The sequence below is a fragment of the Camelus bactrianus genome, chromosome 7, assembly GCF_048773025.1.
Source record: "Camelus bactrianus isolate YW-2024 breed Bactrian camel chromosome 7, ASM4877302v1, whole genome shotgun sequence".
NCBI lineage: Eukaryota > Metazoa > Chordata > Mammalia > Artiodactyla > Camelidae > Camelus > Camelus bactrianus.
In genome coordinates this window covers 36779425-36802833 of record NC_133545.1, presented here as the reverse complement: position 1 = coordinate 36802833, position 23409 = coordinate 36779425, and the positions used below count along the sequence as shown (strand labels likewise).

Genomic DNA, 23409 nt, shown 5'->3' with positions numbered 1-23409 from the left:
GTTCTTTCCCACATTCAGTTGATGCGTCATTGGCTCCTTCCTCAGGTACAGGACTCCCCCTCGCAGGCATCTAGCACAGATACACGCACTACTTGGCACCCTATCCATGGGGACCCTGGCTATGGGCAATGAAGGAGTTTGAGGGGTATGGGCTTCCTAGGGACCCCCTAAAGACCACTATGAAGACCTCCTGGTGTCCACTTGGAATAACTGTGACAACCAACACCTGTGCCATGATAACTATGTGACAAGCATTGTGACAAATGTATAACAACCCTGAAAGGATGAGACCATGGTTATTACTCCCATTTAACAGATGAGAACACTGAGGCACAGAGTGGTTAGGGAAGTCAGCCAAAGTCACACAGCTGGTAAAAGGGTGGGAGCCAGGATATGAACCCAGGTTGTCTGACTGCAGGGTCCACACTGCTCACTGCCTCCCAGACTGCCGCAAAATGGCACATCCAAAGTGCCTGGTGCAGGCATACCAGGTGTTGGGAAGGATATGGAGAAGCCGGAACACCCACACACGGCAGCTGGGGGTGGAAATCAGTACATCCATGTCGGGAAACTGTTTGTTAGTTTCTTATAAAGCTAAACAGATGTAAGTCATATAATAGCAATTGTACTTTCAGTTACAAACCTAAGAGAAATGAGTGCACATAAATACCAAAAGACACATATAAGAATGTCTACATATTCACAGCACTATCCTCAACAGTTAGGTACTGGAAACCACTCAAAAATCCACCAACAGAGAATGTAAATGAGTCATCACACATTCATACGGCAGAGTACTTGCTCTATAGCAACAAGAATGGACAAACTGCACCCAGGATGAATCTTACCACCAGTGTTGAGAGACAATGAGGCCCAATACCAGAAAGAACACACTGTGTGTCCATATGTTTAAACTTCAAAACCCTCAACGCGGTGAACGCTGCTGGAGGTCAGCGTAGCGGTACCTCTGGGGTGGTGCTTAGAAGGGGGCATCAGGGAGCCTTCTGGGGGTGCTGGCAATTTTCTGCTTCTTACAGGGGCGTGTTGCCTTTGTGAAAATTCACTAAGCTCCATGCTTATGATCTGTACACTTTTCTGCATGTATGTTTGACTTGAATCAAAAGTTTACCGTTAAAATGTCTAGGACAGTGCCCGTCAATACACAGGGCCCAGCAATGTGATCTCTTTATTTCTCTCTCTCTCTTCTCTTTGCCTGCGAGTGGAGTCTCGATGTCCCTTGCTGGTTCCTCCTGCCCAGGATTTGGCCTTCCAATGATGTCACAGGGTCTGCTGTCAGGAGGTTGCTGGATCATTATGGGATGGCCAGAATCTGAGACCTGGGGGGTCTAGGAGGTTTCCTTTCTGGGCCAAGGCCAAAAGAACATCCGTTCCAACGCTGGGGCTGCTCAGTGGGTTCACAAGGAGCTGCACCCCCACCCCCACCCCCACCCCCGCAGGTATCAGAGCTAGTTTCAGTGTAGTGGACAGAGTGCATAGCCAAGAGAGCATCGTTCAAATTTAGGCTCTGCTGGAAACTCGCTCTGCCACTGGGCAAGTCATTTAGCACAAAGTAGCCTCCACTTGCCCATCATAAAGTTCTTAGTAACCTGATGTAGGCAGAAATATAGTGTACGCTGCACGTATCCTGTAAACACGGGACCTCATGAATAGTAATAAGGAGTTAGAGCACAGAGAAGACTCCACCGTCATCTGCTTTCCCTTGTCTCATAGTTTCGTGCTCCTTCTGCGCACCTGGCTCTGCTTAAAAAAGGCTTGGGCTTAACTTCTGGCTGTTTTAGGTCATGGTTTCTGCAATATTCCAACAGACAAGAAGGCCACCTACAGAAGCTTCAGGAATTGGGCTTACTGCAACCCCCTTGGTGAACACCGCTTCCTAGAATGCTCCGGGGCTAAAAGCAGCACCAGCTGGTTGGTTTCACCAACAGTGATGGCCCTTGCCTTTGGGAGCGTTCAGCTTTTACATGGGAGGGATCCCAGAGAATGCAGATGTCTTTTTTGTTGCTGAATTTCCTCCACAACCCCTCAAAGAGTTCTGGTCTTGCCTCAGTTGGAAACTGTCCAGTGACAGTGAACTTGCTAATTTCCACATACCGCCTTCCACAGAGAGATCTTAAAAAGAGATAGTGGCCTCATCATTGGAGTAAGTCTCATAAATTCAAGGCTGTGATATGATGTTCAGAGGAGGAGGCACTGGGAGGAAAGGGTTTGGTAAGAACAGAGCATGTTGCTCAGCCCCCGTTGGAAAAGGACACCTGCGGTCCACCCAGCAGAGCCAGGTCCCTCTGGGCCTCGCTGCCACGTGGAGCCAAGACGCCCCAGAAGGAACTGCTGCTGAGGATGCCAGACTTAGGATGGGGTGAGACGAGGCTTAGCAGAGGCAAGTTCTTCTTTTCACCAAATCCACAGCAGGAAGAAGGCCAGGCTGCGGGTGGGCACAGGACCTGACCACATCAGGGAGGTGATCCTTCCTAGCACAGCCGTTCTCAAATCTTCTGGTCCCAGGACTCGCTGATACCATTAAAAAGCATTAAAGACCCTAAAGCACTTCCCTGGATTTTAATCCATTAATATTAAAAATTAAAACTATAAATGTTCTTAAATATTTATCTGGTAATTTATTTTAAAGTACTGGATTGCCTGGATTTGAATCCCATTTCTGCCACCTAATAGGTGCTCCATGGTAGCTGTTGTAATTGTGATCACAGCAGGTACTCAATTACAGACATGGTTGATTTTATTTCTAAAGCACAAAATCTGGAACCTTCCATCATAGGATTCAAACCAGTGTCTCAATTTCAGCCATGAGCTCTCTGGGTTAATATTACTGCCGTGTAAACATGTGCCGTTGTTGCAGATGCGATTAGAACAGCCCAAACCCTGATAACAGAACAGACCCTTGCTTTTGAGATATCGACTTCTTGGCCAGAGGACAAATGCTCCCCCATCGCTGAGAGACCTTGGCCAGCTTTGTAACCTCTCTGAGTTTCATTTTGCTTGTTCTGGAAGATCAGGTTAGTATTAATGCCTGCCTCATAAGTTTACTGTGAGAATTAACCTAAGATAAGGCACTTGGCCCAGCACCTGGCCCACAGTCACCACTCCATAAATGTTACCTGTCAGTACTTTAAACAAAAAGTTTTTAATAGCAGGTCTGACTCACACCCCTGGGGCTCAACCTTCTAGAAATGCCATAAGAGGAATTTGCTATTGACACGAAAATGACTCCCTATATGAGCCAATTTGTGAGATTTTAGATCAGAAGTTACTGAATTCTATTTCTGGTCTTTTCTTTAGGAGCCGGGGTCATCAGAGGCAAAACACACAACTGGTCAGGGTTAGCAGACCCATTAGGGGATGTGTCTGGTCCTTGGACGCTGGCTGTACCTGCGGGCACACCAGGCTGAGTCACACCCCAGCAGTTCCAGCCTGCCTGCCAACAGGAGCATTATCATGGGCTCTGGCCGTTCTCAGAGGTGGAGAAGGCGCCCAACCCAGCACACAGAGCCCTTCCAGCTGCGGCTAGTAATGGTTTCCAGAACTGTGGCTGATGAAATTAACAGCAAAGACATAAAATTCCATTTTCAGCAGTGCTCCAAATCACTCCCACTTTTTCCCTTCATGGTTTTACAACATAAATCCTTCTTAATAGTTACTGCATGTGTTTTTTTTTCCTGAGAATCATTTATAGATCATCCCCAAATTAAAAGACACGTTTCTTCTGGTTCCAGGAGTTCATTTTTCCATCTCACCTCTGGGAACCTCTATCATATAACTGGCCATTACCTACTTTGTGGTCCAGTCATTGTTGTTCAACAATGCCACAAGCATAGATTGAGCTCCACCTTTTTGCCAAACATTGTGAATAGATACAAGGGTGAAAGGGTGGGCCATCTCCGGGCCGGCCCAAGAAGCTGTCTCGGGTGACACAGAGACCGGTGTGTCAACAAAGGACCGCAGGGCAGAGGACGAGTAGGGGAGTGGAAGGCACCTGGCCAGGCTGCAGGAGATGGGGATGGAGGGGAGATCAGGCCTGACTCCTCCAGTGTGGCAAGGATCGTGTTCCACAGTGTGTCCACACTGATCTGCTCTCGCCTCCTCCCCTCCGATTCCACGTGGCTGGCTCACCTCATCGTCAGGTTCCCCTTCAAAGGTCATCTCTGCAGAAAGGTGCTCTGTCCATCTGACTTGCAGCAGCCCCCTCGTCCCAGCACTCTATCCATTGGCACATATTATTTTGCTCACAGCACGTATCATTTGAACATTTCATTTATATGTTTACTTGGACATCACATGTTTTCCCAACCAAGTAGACACCCAGTGACCATTTATTTGCCAAATGACCCACAGAGCCTCTAAATGAAAATGAATGAATGAACACACTCAGAGATGTTAAATTAAACCATTAGTCTGCCTCACATGGACAATTTGGGATAAGTTAAAAATAGCTAATGTGATAGATGTAATTACTGCCTTTAAAATATCAGAATTTCTTTATGAGAATATTAGTCAGGGGGCTTCTATGATTGCAGGATAAAGTAGACTAAAATTAACATGAAAGAAATTTTGAAGCAAGCTCCTATTGATTAGAAACATATCTAGGTGTTTAGTGTGACTTCAGTTCTGGGACTTTGGAAAAAGTGACTATTAGTTTTGATAGTTTATCCCTTCACCGGCCTGAATGCAGGAGGCTTAGCCAGATGTCAGAGGCTATAATCAAAGTAGCCAGCCAGCCAGCCATCCCCAGAGAATATTTCCAGGATCTTTAATCACATACAGATACATGTGTATATAGCATTTTATATAACAATATACATGTGTATATTACATTTTATATATTTACCTATATATACACACGTACACAGGAACAGTAAAAATATGGGGAAACGGTTTAGCCAGTCCAGTCTGAGCTACACAGGTACCCCTGACAGGTCAGCTATCTCCTCTGTCCTAGTTTTCAGGTACACTTGCAATGATGCATTCTGGAACAATTCTTGGCACTATTAAATACTGAGCTCATTAGCTGGCAAAAATGCCATGGACATTTGAACCATTATCACAGATTGGGGCCGCATTTTCACATTTCTGGAGACATATCCATCCAGGAAACATATACAGAGCCCCTATTCAGTGCCAGGCCCAGGGTGAGGAACCAGGCACGCAGAGAACTTGGATGGACTAATGATGGAAACAGACACACAAATATCCAACCGCTGTTCAGAGCGGGGCTGCAGAAGCGCACTGGGCTTCCTTCACTTAGAATGACGATCTCTGCTACACACCAGAAACCGACACACTGTAACTGACTATACATCAATACAAAAAAATAATAAAGATGTACACTTGGGGGTTAGGGGATCCCTGGAAGGGGCTGCCGATATGACCAGGGTTCTTAGAAGGCTTTCTGAAGGTGGTTCCATCAGCTGGAATTTGAAGGCTAAGTAGGGGCTTGCTGGATGTAGGGTAGGAGAGGCTGGGGTTCAGGGAGCAAGGGTGGCATTGCCAGGCAGAAGGAACAGCATGTGCAAAGGCAGGACAGAGAAGACAGCCTGCAGAGTTGAAGGTACGTGGACGTGGGCAGGGGCCAGATGAGGCTGCATAAGCAGGCAGGACCCCATCTGCAGAGACCTTGGGTTTGAAGCCAGGGAGTTTGAACCCTGTTCTGAAAGTTAGGGGGTGTCGTGGAAAGATTGCCACAGACCTGGCTTTTAGAAAGAAGCCTTTGGCAGCTGTGAAGATGCATTAGATGGGAGGAGGGCCCTGGCTTTCAGGAATAGTTTCAGGAAGTGGAGACCAAATGGGGGAGACGGAGGTGGGAGAGATTAAAAAGAAAGAGGACTCAGGACGTGGGAGACTGAGAGGATGTGATGAAGACAGGGGTGCGGAGGATGAGACCCGCCATCGCCAGGTCCTGTTCTAGGCTCCTGGGCTCTGCAGAGGACAGAGGAGACTGTCAGCCTGGCCCGACAGCTCAGGCACCTAGTAGGAGGAGCGGGACAGAAAGAAAGAAGCCAGCAGGTAATCAACCAAAGCTAAGTCCTCTGGAGAAAAATAAAGATAGCAGCTCTGGCAAAGCAGGTGGGAGGCTTGAAATTTTAGACAGGACATCTTGTGAAGCCTGCAGGGCTCTCAGGGGGGAAAAGCAACCCAGGAGGAGTGAACCACAAAGCAAAGGCCCTGGGGTGGAGTAGGTCTGGCAAGTTCCAGAAACTTCAAAGCACCCGTGTGGCTGGAAGGACCAAGAAGGAGAAAAGCAGAGGAGGTAAGAGAGCCGCAGGGTGATGTAAGGACAACACGGGCTGCGAGGCACCTTAGGTGCCCTTGTAAGGACTTTGGCTTCTCCTGGGAGGGAGACGGGAGCCAGTGGAAGGCAGTGTGCAGAGGAGGACGTCATCTGACCTCCGTTTCTATGGTTGAGTCTGGCTTAGGGTGAGGGTGCAGAACAGACTAGAAGGGGCAAGGGCAGAAGCAGGGAGACCTGCTTTAGTGGTGGCAGCAGAGGGGTAAAGTCGTCAGATCCTGGTTTTATTTTAAAGGCCTGGCCGCTAGGCATTGCTGATAGATTAATGTGTCTGAGAGAGAGAAGTCAAGGTTTTGAATTGAGCAGCTGGAAGATTGGAACTGCCATCTTCCAAGGCCAAAAGATCAGATGTGGAGCTGGTTTCCAGGTAGGGGTGGGGATAATCATGGGTTTAGCTTGGGAGAAGTGAGTTTGAGATGGCAGGTGGAGATGTCCAGTGAGCAGTGAATTACAGGGGTCTGGGTCTCACCTGGATTCAGATGGAGCTGTGTGACAGGGCATGTAGGGAGGCCGCGTAGGCAGCACTCTGCAAGATGTCCTGATGGGACCATCCTCCCATCTCTTAGGGTGTCTGAAATTCTGCCTTTGTGTCATGGTTCCTATTGGAGCAGTCCATCATGATCACCAGGAGCGCTTTTTAAAGGTACAGATTTCTGGGTCTTACTTCAAATCGATAGAACAGGAATCTCAGAGGTAGGATCCAAACCTAGAAAAGTTTTCAAAATCCTTGTTAGGTGATTGTAATACGCACCGCTAGATAAGATCCCCCACATACAAGGGAGCTTTCTGTTGGCTTCATGCCTGTTTTAAAACTAAGGAGGTCAAGACAATGAGAACAAGCCACAGCCTTGACTTGGGGGAAACTGTTTGCAAAAGACATACCTGATAAAGGACTTTAATCCATAATTTACAGAGAACTCTTAAAACAATAAGAAAATAAACAATTCAGTTGGAAAATGAGCAAAAGCTTAAACAGATAATTCACCAGAGAATATATACAGATGGCAAGTGGACATATGAAAAGATGTTCAGCATTGTATGTCATTATGAAATTGCAAATTAAAACAACAGTAAGATACCACTGCACAACTGTTAGATTGACCAAAATTCAAAACACCAGACAACACCAAATGCTGGTGAGGATGTGGAGCATCAGGAATTCTCATTCATTGCTGGTGGGGATGCAAAATGGTACAGCTACTTTGGAAGACAGTTTGGTAGTTTCTTGAAAAAGTAAACACACTGACCACATGTCCAGCAGTCACTTTCCTTGGTATTTATTCAAAGATGTCAAAAACTTACGTCCCTACAAATACGGCACGCAAATGCTTATAGCAGCTTTATTCACAAATGCCGAAACTTGGAAGCAACCAAGGTGTTCTTCCATAGGTGAATGGATAAATAAACCGTGGTACATCCAGATAATGGAATATTATTCAACACCAAAAAGAAATGAGCTATCAAGCCATGAAAAGGCATGGAGGAACCTCAAATGCATATTAACAATATGCCAATCTGAAAGGCTATATACTGTGTGATTCTAACTGTATGACCTTGTGGAAAAGACAAAACTATGTGATGGTAGAAAGACCAGTGGTTTCCAGGGGTCGGGGGGAGGGAGGGATAAATACTCAGCACAGAGGATATTTAGAGCAGCAAAATGACTCCGTGTGACACTATAATGGTGAATGTGTGTCAGTATACATTTGTCCAAACCCATAGTACAACACCAAGAGTAAACCCCAATGTAAACTACGGATTTCGGTTGATAAAAAAAAAACAAGACTATGGGGTGGAAGTTTATGGGGAGGACAGAAAGAATAATATAGGAACCTGTCTTTTGTGCCAGGCACTTAGCAGGAGCTAGAAATGGATGAGTGAACAGAATGGGGCAATCACTACCCCCATGGAACTTACATTCTAGAAAGCCTGTGACAGGAGGGGAAATCGGGAGTGCCTGGAAATTGTGCTTCAGACTGATCCTCTGTCTCTGCCTGGAGAGAGTCTTCCTGTGCTGCTGAGCACACAAGTTATGTGCCAGGGTAAAGTCCCAAAGAAGGACTCCCTCGTCACCCCACCGTATCAGACCTCAGTGGGATGTGCACCATCTCAGCCCTAGGCAGCCCCTGTTTCTTATGCTACCCTGGCAGGCGTCTTGACACTCAAAAGAACTGAAAACAGGGACTTAAAGAGATATTTGTACACCCATGTTCACAGCAACATTATTCAAATAGCCAAAAAGGGGAAGCAACTCGAGTGTCCATCAATGGATGAATGGATAAGCAAAGTGGGATATGTACATACAACGGAACTTTATTCAGCCTTAAACAGGAAGTTCTGACACATGGTACAACATGGATGAAACTTGAAGAAATTATGCTAAATGAAATGTCAGTTATAAAAGGACAAGTCCTCTTCTACGAGGTACCTAGAGTAGTCAAATTCCTTCAGGCAGAGAGTCAGGAGCCAGGAGCTAGGAGGAGGAGAGGGAATGGGGAGTTATTATTTAATGGGTACAGAGTTTCAGTTTTGAAAGATAAAAAAGAGTTCTGGACATGAATAGTGGTGATGGTTGCAGAGCATTTTGGATGTCCCTAAATTCTGAACCGTACACTTCAAATGGTAAATTTTATGTTATGTGTATTTTACCACAGTTTAAAAAGGGAGTGAGGCACTTTTAGGAGCCAAGACTCGAGCGCCTTTCAGGCTGGCTCAGGGAGGGTGGGTGGGGGCACCAAGGGAAGCAAGGCCTCGGGAAATGCAGTGGCCGGAGGTGGGAGGGAGTCAGGCCTCCCCGGATCCAGAGCCCAGAGCCGGGGCAGCTGTGGATCTGAGTCTGTGGACTGGGATCCACCCTCATCTCCCCTTCTCCGCTGAGTACCCGCTCCCCACCCACTCACACCTCGCAGCTTCTGCTCTTGCTGGCAGCCCGCTCCCTCACTTCCCTGGCTTCCCTGTGACCCTGCAGGGCACTCCCGAACTACGCTCCTTAGATGAGCTTTCCTCCTCCACTTCCCTGCTCACTGCCTCTTCTCTGTAGCCCCCAGTTCACATTTTGAAGAAATCAGATTGGTCGTCCCGTGTGGGTGGAACGGGCACATTGTAAGTTTTTAGCAGGCTGTAGGCTGTACCCCGACCCAATCAGCTCTGCCAGGTTGGCAGGCAGCCTCCCTGGCAGCCCAGTTGGCAGGGCTCTGGCCACCCGTCTCCCCGTTAAAGGCTGTGGGCGGCAGGGATGGTGGGTCCAGACGATGAAACTTACGAGGACAGCAGTGACAGAAACTGAAACCTCCAGACTGACTTGTTCTGTGTTCATCACTGAAGCATCCCAAAGTCAGCCTTTCTCTCCCTCCCTTCCCTGTTCCCATAACCTCTCCATTATTTGTTACTCTGTTGCTCATGCACTCCTGAAATAGTAAATTACACATGAGGCAAGGCCTGCCTTATTCATTTTTGTGTTCCCACATCCCACATGGTAGCACTCAAATGTTTATTAATAAACTAGTTAATGGGAAGATGAAAACACAGAAAGAGCAATGGATTCGGAATCTGAAGATCCCAGTTGAGTCACCTAAGGTCACTTTCTGTGCGACCTCTGAAAAAGCATCTAATTTCTCTGGGCCTCAGCCTCAAATTCTGCAAAGTGAACAGGTTAAATAAACTTAATCAGTAGTCCAAAGCGGGTTCCACTGCGTTCCCAAAAGGAGTTGAACAGTGTCTTTCCAGCAGAATTTCTCAAAGTCTTTACTATGCTAATGGGCCTTCTAAACTTTCCAGATATTAAAATACAGAACACTTCCCAAATTCACTTGTCCATACAATCCTTTAAACTTGGAACATCCCATGGGGCTTGGGCAGGGAAAGATGAGAGACCTGTTTGGGACGCACGTGACGTCTAAGGTCTGATTTAGCCTCAGGAATTCTGGACTAAATATGAGTCTATTTGCTGCTACCTATTTACGTGCCCAGAACAAACTGCTTTGGATTTTAGCTTTTAAACGGTCTTGGTTACTTTGGTCACTTCCTATGCATATGCATCTCATGGTTGTCTGAAGTTCATTCTCCTCTGTCTGTTTACCCATGACCTGCAGGTAACCAAGGCCACCGAGTCATTCTGTGAAGTCGTTCCTCCTTATCTCGGGATGATATGGTCCCTCCTATTACCAAGAAAGATAAGGCGCTGACACACCAGGCTGCTGCTGTGGAAATGCCATGTGGAGGCATCTGAGTGGGCAGCTGTCACCTAGGAAGTCCCCTGAGTTGTCAGTTCGTTGTCAGATCACTATCTCCACCGTGTAATTAGCAGGAGGCACAGTCTAACTTGTGGGTTTATTGTAGGAGAGTTAAATAGCTTTGATGACTTTGATTAATAACCAGATATTATAACTGATGGGGGAACAAGAAGCACTGTCAAACCAAAGTATGGGGTGTTTGGGGCTCCCAGAGCTGGGGAGGGCTCCCCTGGAGGGCTTTCCCCTGGTAGCTGTAACAAAGTACCACAAATGGGCTGAACTAAAACAATAGAAATTTATTCTCTGCAGGTTGGAAGTCTGAAAGCAAGGTTTCGACAGTGCCACGTGCCTACCAAGCTTCTAGGGGAGGATCCTTCACTGGCTCGCCCAGCTCTGGTAGCCCTGATGTCTTTTAGCCTGTGGCAGCATCCCTCCCAGCTCTGCCTCCAGTTTCACATGCTTCTTTCCTCTGTGCCTGTGTCCAAACTTTCCTCTTCTTATAATAAGGACCCCAGTCATGTTGGATTTGGGGCTCATCCCCAAATGACTTCATCTTAACTTGATTATATTGGCAACGGCCCTGTTTCCAAATAAGGTCACATTCACAGGTACCAGGGAGCAGGACTCCAATGTATCTGTTGGGGGACGTGATTCAAACTGTAACATGCTTTGTGTCAAGAAAAAGCATGTTTGGTTGCCAGCTGCATGCAGTGTGCCCACTCATTCCTCTGAGCCCATTGTCTGTGAACAATGACTATCTAATTGCTCCTTTTGGAGGCCTATTCTTGGTTTTTAGAGCAGAGAGTCCAGATTCTAGGCACTTCCAGCACAAAAGGCAGAGTTTAAAGCCAAGGCTGTCAAAAGTATTGGAGGCCATATTTGTAGACAAGAGTGCATTCTCGAGTCACTGTGATATGGGGCTTAGGAGCGAGCTGGATTCTGTTTTGAATCCTGCCTCCACCACTTGGTAGCTGTGTGACTCTGAGCAGAGCTCCTGACCACTCTGAACTGTGGCTCCTTCACAGGTACATAGGAATGACACCAACCCCATTGCAGTGGTCCCCACCTGGGGAAGATTTCACCCCCCAGGAGATACATGGCAGTGTCTGCAGATATTTTTGATTGTCACAACTGAGGAATGCTGTTGGCATATCATGGGTTGAGGCTAGGGATGCTGGGAACCACCCTACCATGTGCAGGACCGCCCCACATAACCAAGAATGAGCTGGCTTCAAATGTCAATAGTGCCAAGGTTGTGAAACCCTGCCCATCCTTAAGGGGTTGATGATTATCTTTGGCAATGAGGCATGCAGGGTGCCTGGCATTGCTCATCCCAATGAATGGCAGTTCTGCACTTTGAAAAGTAGGGAGTTGGTGACAATCTCATAAAAATATTTGCACTCACTAGACTTTTAAGAGTATAAGGAGGAAAAAGGTTCTCAAACTCAGTGTAGTCCCTGAAATATGAATTCCTGCGAAATATGAAAAGTGTAAAAATACAATTGGCTAGTAAATAATGAGTCCTACAGAAGGGATAAAAATACTCATGGAGTGTTTGCTACATCACATGATGGCTGCTTTTTCCTGCATCACCTCATTTAATCCTTTTATCAATATTAGGAGGTAAGAATTTTTATTCCCATTTTATGGGTGAAGTAACTGAGGCTCATGAGATTTTTAGATCTTGTCCCTGGGATATGTATCTTTAAATGGTTAAGCTGATACTTGAGCCCAAGTCTCTCTGTTTCTAAGCCATAACTCTCTGTTGCCCTACCCTGATTCATGCGTAATCACTTTATCTGATGAACTTTTTACTCATGAACCCAGCAACGTGGATCCTGAAGAATGCAGCCAGGAAGATCCTCAGGAGAATCAGGAGTCTGTTGAAGGTGCTTTGGGGATTCTGGAGGATTTCTCCCACTCTGAGACCTCCTCTCCACTTCCCTGCATTTGAATCCAGACCCCTCTTGATTTGAATCCAGGTTCTCCCTGGTGATACAGACAGCTGGACCAGGCCTGCCCTCTAGGAACAATGCAAAAGCCTAAAAAATTAACCCATTTGCTTTCCCTCCTGTAGTTTCCCACGACAAGTCCTATTCCCTCTGGGTCACAGAGCACCATTACCCTACAAGGAAGAGAGCATCTATTCTAACCAGAGACACGACAGCAATAGCACAAAAGTCGGAGGTGGAGAAATGGAAGCACACTTTTGTAAGTTTCTTGAATAAGCATGAAGAGGTATACTATCACATGAAGGAAGACAGCGATAAGTCAAAGATGTGTACTAGAAATTCTAAAACAGCCATTAAAATAACAACACAAAGATGTACAGCTAATAAGCCCAAAGGAGATAAAATGGAATCAAATGCAAACCAACACCTGAGAGATACTGCTTTATATCTACTAGGATGGCTATAGAGAAAAAAAAGTAGATATTGATAAATGTTGAAGAGAATGTGGAGAAATTAGAACTCTCATACCACACTAGTGGGAATGTAAAATGGGGCAATTTCTTTGCAACAGTCGGGCAGCAGCTCAAAAAGTTAAACATAGAGTTACCATATGACCCAGTAAGTCCACCCCGAGGAACATACCCAGGAGAAATGAAAAACATGAATTTCACGGCAGCATTTTTCATAAAATGTCCACCAATTGATGACGAGATAAACATCCATACAGTGAAATTCAATGATGAAAAGGAATGAATTACGGATACATGCTACAGCATGGATGAACCTTGAAAACATTATGCTCAGTGAAAGAAGCCAGTTACAAGAGGCCCATATTACATGATTTCACTTATATAAAATGTCCAGAATAACTATATCTATTGAGGCAGAAAGTAGATTCATAATTGCTTAGGGCTGGAGGGAGGGTAAAAATGGGAGGATTTGGGGGTGATAGCTAAAAGTATGAGGTTCCTTTTCGGGGGGTAATGAGAATGTTCTCTAATGGATGATGATGGTTGTACAATTCTGTGTTTATACTAGAAATCACTGAATTTTACACTTCAGATGCGTGAGGTATATGGGATATGAATTATATATCAAAAAAGCTGTTACAAAAAATTAATCAATCCAAAAGTAAGCAGAAAAAGAGAAAAAAGGGAAAAGGGAATGATGGAACACAGAAAAACAGCAAGATGGTCAATTTAAACCTGACGTTATCAATAATCACATTAAATTTAAATGATCTGAATGCTTCAACTTGAAGACAGAGACAGAGAGATTGGATTTAAAAAAGCAAGAACCAACTATATGCTGTCTACAGGAAACTCACTTTAAATTTTAAAAAAAAAAGCACAAATAGGTTAAAAGTAGAATGATAAAGGATGTACCATGGGAACACTAATTTTTAAAAAAAAGCTGGGGGGGATATATCAACACTAGACAAAGTGGATTTCAGGGCAGAGAATGTTACCAAGGACAAGGAAGGTCATTTCATAAAAATAAAATGATTAACTTATCATGGGGAATTAACAATCTTAAATATTTATGGGCCTGATAACAGCTTCAAACTATATGAAGGAAAAGCTGATAGAACTCCAAGGAGAAATAGGCAAATCCCCAGTTACATCAGTTATTTTCACTGGAACACTGTCATACAATACCTGAGAAGGACATTTGGAGATTGTCTAACCCTGTCCACTCATTTTACTGTATGAGGAAAATGGGGCCCAGAGAAGTCAATTGATTTACCCAAGGCCACAGAGTTCATTAGTGCCAGAGCCTGGCCATTAGCCCATGTGCCACCAGGGCCACTTGGCTCTTTGAAACTCCCTGCAGCATACAGACTCCCCAACAACCCTGCCTAACATTGCAGTAAGAGACGGATAGTCATGACCAGGAGGAGTACGCTAGGTAACTACTCATGGTTACCTATGTGTTAAGAGACTATCCACTCAGCCCCTTTCATAAATATTTATGAAGACCTAGGCACTGTTGGAGGTGCTTGGGATACAGCAGTGGGATCCGACTCCCTCCCCTCAAGGAGCTTATGTCTTAGTGAGGAAGAGACAGTCAATAAACAAATCTATAAATGATGAAGGCTATTAAGAAAAATAAAGCGGGGTAAGAGGGATGGAGAGTGGGCCAGAACTTTAGGAAACTGTCCACCTAGTACTTTCCCAAGAGAGGCTAGTCCTGTGAAATCTGCCACATAAAACAGCACACCAACGCTGCCTGTCCTGTCTCCTTCTGGAGATTCCCTCTGCATGTTAGTAAATTAAAGGCCCTGAGAAGTCCTGCAGTGATGAAACTCATTTCAGTTTCTCTAATCTAGCACTTTCCAATATGGAACATGCTTAAAGGAACGTCTGTGGTGTCTCTTGGGCTCCCTACAACATCTTTCCCCTCCACTTTCTGGAAGCCTCCAAATTTTGTGTCTTTAGCTTATTCCTCAAAAAGATTGTCATTTCTTCCGGGTCAGTTTGCAACTGAGGCAGTTACAGCCACCAGAGAGGCAGCAGGATGTTGGGGAAGGAGCCCTGCCATGGGCTCTTAGGGGGTGATTCCTAGCAAGTTTCTTAGCCTCTCTAGGCCTCAAGAATAAAATGAGGATTTAGACTTGATGCTCTCAGATCCCCTCCAGCTTTAAAATTTTATAATTCTTTGGACTGACATTTTAAGACTGTGGCTGACCTTGGCCATTAAAATATGTATTCATGTTCCAGGTGCTGATCCTGTCACTCTGGTGTGGAGAAAATGTTCAGTCTCATCTACACTCAGATCTAAGATTAGTTTAAAGCACTAGTTCTCAAGCTATGCACAATACCCCTACTTAGGTCCCACTCCTGAGTTTCTGATGGAATTGGTCTGGGGAGGGGCCTGGGCACTGGGATTCGGACAAGTGACCCTGGGGTTCCCACGTGCTGCCAAGGTTGAGAACCACTGCCTGTAAAACATGGTCTTTATTCTGCAGCCTTTCTCAAGTACCTTCATGGTTTACTGCCACTTTGGAGCACCCTGTGGGCTTGGGGATGTATGACTGTATATAGTACAGCTATATCTTTGGCCATAAATAGAAGACAGCCCCCCCCGAAAAATAACCCCACAAATGAAAAACAATATAATTAAACGTTAGCTGGATACTGGTGCCTGCCAAGATTCTGAGCCTCAGAGCATCATTTTCTCTACAGAAAAAGATTAACAAATGTGAGAACATGTTACGATCACAGTGGCCCTGAACTAAGAATTTCCCCTGGACACAAAGTGACGGTAGGAGGAATGAAAACGGAGAGATTCCCCACAGCGGGGCTCAATCATATTTAGTGCTGGGTGTGGCGTCTCCTCAATTTCCCTCACCACCACTGGATCACACTCTGAGGGATGCTCTTTAAGTCCTTCAAGGAAATTAAGGGAGTCATTCCTAGAAGTAGGGCTTTGAGGTCAGGAACCAGATTATCAGGCCTTACTTTCCCAATATTTAGGAGAAATGTGGCTAAAAAAAGAATGCCAGTGGCCATGGTGAAACGGAAGAGAAGGGGAGAATCTGGAAAGTGCATCATGAGGTTGAACTTGGCAGGGTGTTGACATTTGGGATCCAGCAGCTGCCAAGGGAGCCTGAAGGGGGAGGCAGAGCAGGTGAGGTCCACCTGCTGCTTGTATGTGTATGAGCGCCTTCTCCTCGAGCTCCAGTCAGCCGCGCTTCCTCCCTACTCTACCCTCAGAAGTGCAGGGTCCAAGGACATTGCCTTGATTTATCCCAAGGTAGGAATAATTGCCTCATTCCCTCTTCTGCCTCTGGAGTCTTCTATGCTAAGAGAAGCCTCCTAATTGGGCACCCAGAAATCAAAGTAATAGGCTTGATGAAGACGAATGTTTCATAAACCCTCAAATTTAATAAACAATAAAGAATAAACTATTCTGTGAAAAAGTGGAAGTCTGAAATTAACTGGAAATGTTGCTTTTATGAGGAAATGAATAAAACAAATGGGAGCTTTTGTTCCTAAGTGTGATGGTGATAATCACATCACCTTTAAAGATTAATGAATATTATTTTCTGTAATTATAACAATTCTGGGTCTTACCATCAGAAGCAACACAGTGCCTCTGATGGTAAATGTTCTCCATTTTGGTACTGTTAATGAAGCCACCTCCTTCTATTGGGACTTTGCTACAATAATTTCTAGACAAATGCTCCATAAGAAATAAAATGCCAATTGGAAAGGCATTTACGATGTCAGGGAAATGACAAAAGCCCTCAACTGTCAGCCAAGAAATGAAATAATTTATCAGCCAATAGACTGAGCTTTTAAAGGAGGAATTTGATACAAAGAAACCCAAACTGGTACTGCCAAAATTTCATTCCTGCCTTTCAATCCACTTCCCTGGAAAAAGGCCAAGTCCACTGAAGGAAGGAGAAATGACACTTCTGGGTTCCCTTGGAGTTGTGAATTGAGGTGCCTGTTTTTAACTGCTATTGAGCTCAATTGTGGGGGTTGATGAAAGCTATTTAGTAAAACCAAAATAGATGTAGGTTTGCACATAAAAATGATTTGGAGCTGTTTCTTCTTCACTTTCTATGTATCTGATCAGAGAAATAGGTTCTTCTATATCTATTAGCAGACAGTGATCCCTTGGCAGATAGGCGGGCACATCTGCAAACAGACAGATGGATCATAAGAGGGGAATTTTTTTTCACAATCCTCTCTATTTTGTTTGTTGTCATAGAAATGTTTTGATTAATTCTCTTCAAAAATTTCATTTAAAAAAAAAGGCTTATTCAATAGACAATCTGAATAGGTCTGTATCTATTAAAGAAATTGAACTGATATTAATAGCCTTCCAAAACAGAAAGCACCAGGCCCAGGTGGGTTCACTGGTGAAGTCTACCAAACATATAAGGAACAAATAATACCAATTCTCTACAATTTCTTCCAGAAGATAGAAGCAGAAGGGAATCTTCCCTAACTAATTCTATGAAAGCAGTATTACCCTAACACCAAGGCCAGACCAAAACATTTCATTGTTTTATGCAAAAGAACATTTCTGTGTAATATCATGATGTCAGTAAGTTGTGGCATCATTCTGAGACCAATCATACAGAATTTAAAGAAAAAAAGAAATGAGCATTTTATTTATTTTAACTTTTGGGGGGAGGGGGAGGTAATCAGATTTTATTTATTTTATTTTTTATTTTTTTATGGAGGTGCTGGGGATTGAACCCAGGACCTCCTGCATGCTAAGCACACTCTGTAGCACTGAGCTATCCCTTCCACCCCAAAAGGAATATTTTAAATGTAGACATTATGAGCTTTTTAAAAATTATTATAGCTTTTCAAACTAGAAATGAGAAGTTCACTGAAGCATCCTACAGGTTTTGATTTCAAATAAGGTAAATATTGATTGCCATAATCCAAATAAACATAAAGCTCCTTTTTTTTTTTTTTTTTTTAAACAGTAAAGGATTCTTGAGACAAAAAAGTGAGAAAGTTATTGTGTATTATCCCTAGCTATGACAGGTCAGTTTCTTGCTATGACCTGGTAAGGAACTATTGTTATGGAATTCTGAACACCTGCTGTGCTGGGCCTAGGGTTTTGGTCTGTCTAGCTTGGGAAGCCAGCTTTCAGTCACCCGAGGGGTTTTCACCAAAGGTAAAATTTTTTTCTGTTTGGCTTTTTGTCTGTTTTGGTATTTTTTCTTTTTTTCCACCCTCTATTCTTTTTTTTCCCCCTCAGTTTTCTTTATTCCTTTATTTTAATTTTTCTAATTTAAAACCTTTTCATTTTTCCTTTTATTTTTCCCATTTTCTTTTTATTAATTATTTTACTTTTAACTTTTTCTCACATTTTTCTTTATTCTTTTCAACTTTTCTCCTTTTTCTTTCTTTATTCTTTTTCTCTTTTTCTTTATTATGGGAGTAGGTACAGAACAGAATATACAATACTCCCTTCTACATGCCCATGGAATATGAAAACCTGCTCCAGAAATTCGTCATCCTCAACCCCATCAAGGAAGGCCCTTTAGAGGAAATCATAAAGGATTTGTGGATGAACATGGGCCATAGAGAGGAACTAATGCCTTATATAGAGCCACTACCTGACTACAAGGATCCTGGGCAGACTGAATTGAAGACGTACATGGGAAGGGATCCATGACTTATAGATGTGCTAGAAGTATGATGAAGTGACAGTCACCTATAGGCTCCTGGCCTGCCAGAGATCTGAGCTGGAGGGCAGCACCATTACCCTGAAGCCCACTCCTTTGGCCAGTCCCACCAACAGCTGCCCTCCTTACCCACCCATCCTGCAAGGTACAGCTGACCCAAAGGAGCAGAGTTTCAGCAAGCTTGCCATTTCTGCATTTAATTCCTACTCTGAGAACAGTCAGAGCAGCAGCACAGAAAACCTGTGGCCTGAGGGGCCATGGAGCCCAATAAGATAATGGAGGATGCGGTCAGATGCTGGGTGCCAACAGCTGAGGGTGGGAACTGAGCTGCCGTGGGTGCATGGCCCACCTTCGAGAGGACTTCAAGCAGTGGAGGATGGAGGTGTGCAACTTGCCTGGCCTTTGCTCATGGGGTTCAGATGAAAGGATGTTTGGCACCTCCATGGCCTTCAGAAGCATAGTCTCCAAGATAACTGGCAGCTTAAAGGACTGCCCTGGGGCCACCCGGGAGACAAGAGGAGAGGCTCGGGGCTCCTCCCCTCCATCTCGGTGCACTTCTGAGTTGAGACTGTTGCCCCGGGCATTTCTCCTCTTCCCTGCTCTTCTCCATCGTGTTCTGTGCTTGCGGGGGAGGGGAAATGGCCCTGTAGAAATAAACACAATCCAAAAAACTGTGCTGATTTATTGAGTTTAAACATAATTGTTTAAAAAGAAAAAACCTTCAGGAGGGAGGGAAATAGCTCAGTGGTAGAACGTAAGCTTAGCATGCACAAGGTCCTGGGTTCAATCCCCAGTACCTCCATTTAAAAAATATATAAACAAACGAAAAACACTTTGCTTTATTGCTACAGCTGTCACAAGGCCCTCATCTACCACTTGGCAAGAGGAGCGCCCTGAATGCTTCAAAATTCGCTTGTGACTCAAATGGAAAAACAAGACAAAACCAAACCAAACCACTTTCCTTGGGGAAACTGAAACCTGGTGAAGCCATCCTAAGAATGGTACAAATGTCAATGCACTGTAAAGGGAACATTTGGAGCTGTGACACTGGCTTTTCTTGTTGGGAAAGCAAGGTCTGAGGATCACATCTATATGATAAATATTGAGGCAACCACTTCAGTATTTATAAGCTTAAGACAATGACAATCTATTCCCTCTCCTGGGACCCCAACCCTAACTGGGGAATGATCACTGGTCTCTTCTGTTAGCTCCAGACTCACCTTCTTCTTGGACCCTTTTGCTCCCCTTCAACTTCCTCCTCTCCACCCTGGGTCACCTATCCCTCCTCCCCCAAGTAATCCTGTCTTTTTTTTTTTTTTTTAAGTTTAAAGAGCATTTCTTTTTATGTTTTGAAGATTTCCCCCCTCCTATTTTATTGAGGTATAATTGAAGTAAACTAAACTGCACAGATTTAAAAAGTGCAGCTCTATCAGTTTTGACATACATACATCCATGGAACGACGACACCCCAAACAACACTTCCATCACTCCCTTCAAAGTTTCCTTGTGTCTTTTTCTAATCCATTCCTTCCTCCCATCCCCAAGCAACTGCTGATCTGCTTTCTCTCTATAGAGACTAGCTTATATCTTTCAGAGTTTTGTATAAATGGAGTCATGCAATATGTTCTCTGTTTTTTTAATCTGGCTTCTTTCATTAGTATGATTTTGAGATTCTTCAATATTTGTGGCTATTAATAGTTTGTCTTTATCACTGAGTAGTATTCCTTCATATGTATATACCACAATTTGTTTATATACTTTCTACTGGTGGATTGGGGTTGTTTCTGGGTTTTGGCTATAATGAAGTTCCAATTAAAATCCATGTACAAGATTTTAGGTTTTATGCTTTCATTTCTCTTTTGGTAAATACCTACAAATGGATGGTTGGGTTGTATGGCAGATGTATGTTTAACTTTTTAAGAAACTGCCAAACTGATTTCAAAAGTCACTGTACCGTTTCATGCTCCCACTAGCAATGTATGAGAGCGTCAGTTGCTCCACATCTTCATCATCATTTGGTGTGGTCAGTCATTTTAAATTTAGCCATCCTGTTTTGGGTTTTTGTTTGTTTTAACACACAGTAGTTTAGCTGCCTTTTGACTTCATTTCTGAAAGAGGGAACATATGCTTAGGTTTACAGGGAATAAAGCCAGATTATACCTGTTGTGATGGTGAAGTCAGTAGTGCCCCCCTTACCCTCTAAAGTGTCCTGACCTGGTTTGGATAATACAATATGTGGTTTCTCTACTTCTAGCCCAACCAGCAAGGCTCCCAGGCTGTCCATCCACAGCCATGAAGGCCCATTAAGGCATTCTGATCAACAAAGATCTTTCCTTCCTCTAACATTTTCTGTTTAAACATTTTCTTCCCTTATCACAACAGGACTGCAGGAGGAAAGGAGAGGTATAACGTAGCTTAGTGCTGGAGCTGGGGAGCCAGAGGAGGAGATAGATGGAGGGGGTCAGACCAGGTCCTGATGACATCCTGATGAGCTGGATGCAGTCACACACGACACAGGTAAGAGCTATTCCTTAACTTTTCTGCACAAGAACCCAGAAATCCCCCCACCCCTTTTTGGTCTAGTTTGACTTGGATTCCTGTCACTGGCAATTAAGAGTCCTGACTAGTATATACACAATCAGAAAGGCAACAGAATTTTGCCAAGACTTTTCTGGCTCTCATTTCACATCTGAAGTACTTCTGCCTTCCCTGAGAGTGACTTTTTGCTGATCTAGCCTGGGGAATTTAAAGTCAGAGCATCGGTCACATTGTTTGGGGATGAAACTTCAGAGGTCACTGAATACCCAGGGTCAAAGTATTCAACGGTATCACCACATGGTTTGTTTAACCGAGTATTCCAGCTTCGTGTATTCAGTGTAATGTAGAAGACTTTTTAATCTTTAACCAAATTGTCATTTAGTACTATGATCCAAAAACTGTTCTGAATTTGGGAAGTAACCTCCATTTCCAACTAGCATGTTCTTCCTTCTTAATGACTAGATTTAATACTTATAGAAAATATCTATATTTACTCGGAGCGCTGAACAGGCAAAGAGCAGCACTGCTAGTGACCTACGCGAACACATCTCTAATCGGTGGTGCGAGCTCCCTCCTAGTAGCACAATGAATTGCTCGCGTTGTTTTTTTGAGGACCTCTCTCTGTAAGCAGTGCAAGGGTAATACTCTGGTGGAAGAAAAGAGGAGGCCGAAAGTAGGGGGCAGACTTTATAAAGATTCATTCAGTCCTTTCTCGAACATTCTCAGACAGAACTGAGAGAGGCCCCTGAGCCGCAGCTGTGACCCCCGCCCCGATAGGGAGTGCCCTAGCTCTGTCCCCACGCCCCAAACACGGACTAAACTCGGGCTGGAGGCCCGGCAGCGTCTGCTGCGCGCCCCTCGGTGCCGCCCGCCGAAAAGCAGCCGGGCAGGTCTCGCCTCGGGCGAGACTAGAAAGCCCCCATTCCGCACAACCAGCCTTTGATCCGCGATAGCAACACAAGTTTAGGAGCAGCCGCCACCAGTACAGCTTCTGGGTGACCCGCCGCTGCCGCTGTGGCGTCAGCTCCGCCTCCTCAGTCCCTAAACCCCGCCTCCGCGCTCCAGGGCCCCGCCCATCTCGCTATGGCCCCGCCTCCTCGCTCCTCCCCCACTACCCCCGTTCCGTCACCACCCCTCAAGCGCTCGGGTCAGCCCTCTCGCAGCATAGCCCCACCTCTTACACTTCTGGGCCGCGCATTCCACCGCCTCGAGTCCTGTCCCCGCCCCCGCGGTCCGTGGCCCCACCCCTCGCGCTCCAGGCCCCGCCCCCACGCTCTCGGGTTCCGCTCTCCCGGGTCCAGGCCTCGCGCTCGGGCCCCGCCCCCACGTGCCCTCGGAGTCCCGGGGAGGGGTTGGCGCGCGGGAGGAGGCGTGGCCATGGTGCCGGCGGAGGCGCGGGCGTCGCGGCCGGGACTTTGGCTTTGACACGGACAGCGATCGGGAGCCGTGGCTCTGGTGCCGGGGTCTGGACGCAGTTCTTGCGGATCCGACGCCCGAGTCCCGGGCAAGACCCTTTCTTTGCCTAGATCAACGCAACTGCGGCAACGCCGTAAGTCCTGGTGCAGCCGCAAGACTAGGTGCAGCCGTGGCGGCCGAATTTCACCGCCGCTGCCGCCTTGGCGAAGCCCTGCAGCTCCTGCCGGTTTTGGGAGAGCGACTCTTAAGAGTTTCTCCAGCAGAAAGAGCTGGGACGCCCTGCCGGAGGCGGTGTGGGAGGGATCCCGCGATCCGCCCCTGACCCGCAAACGCACGGGCACTAGGGCTGGAGGCAGGGGGCCCTTGCTGTCCCGGGCTGGGCTCAGGCTTCGGAGCCGCAGGTGGAAGGCGGACGCCCTGGAGGAGCGGCTGAGAGGTAGGGCGCGGGGACCAGCGGCGGGTCTGGTGGGGGTCGAGAAACCCCTTCTCCGTGTCCGCACTAGTGAGGACGGAATTCCCAAATTGCAGATGGCGCTGAGTCTCAGGCGCAGAGGGTGGGGGATGCACCCTCCCTTATACCCGAGAGCCCAAATGGGGGCGACCAAAGGCCCCGGGGCTGGGAGAGTTGAGAGAGGCGGGGAGGAGAGGTGTAGGCTGATGGGGCTAGGTCTCTTTCCAAGAGAAGCGGCTTACAGCGTTTTTGGACCCCAATGTGATAAAAATTGGACCTCACCACAGGGTAGATCCTCATGGGCCTGCCCCCTTGTGTGTGTGTTTTCTGGGCTTCACAGACGG

General features: G+C 45.7%; 1 protein-coding gene and 1 long non-coding RNA gene across 3 annotated transcripts in view; both read left to right on the top strand.

Annotated features, from left to right (window-relative positions):
* The window catches only part of LOC141578252 (uncharacterized), a 45354-nt gene extending 24594 nt beyond the window's left edge, over positions 1 to 20760 (top strand). The window contains exons 3-4 of the long non-coding RNA XR_012508393.1: positions 12629 to 12762; positions 19512 to 20760. This is a non-coding gene — a long non-coding RNA (uncharacterized LOC141578252). The remainder of the gene's footprint in view (positions 1 to 12628; positions 12763 to 19511) is intronic.
* Positions 20761 to 22560: 1800 nt separating this feature from the next.
* Positions 22561 to 23409, top strand: part of EEPD1 (endonuclease/exonuclease/phosphatase family domain containing 1) — a 100114-nt gene continuing 99265 nt past the window's right edge. The window contains exon 1 of one of the 2 annotated variants that reach the window (XM_010955396.3): positions 22561 to 22747. The gene's annotated coding sequence lies outside the window, so the exon portion shown is untranslated. Of the gene's footprint in view, positions 23051 to 23409 lie in introns of both variants that reach the window. The other variant, XM_010955395.3, reaches the window with a different exon arrangement.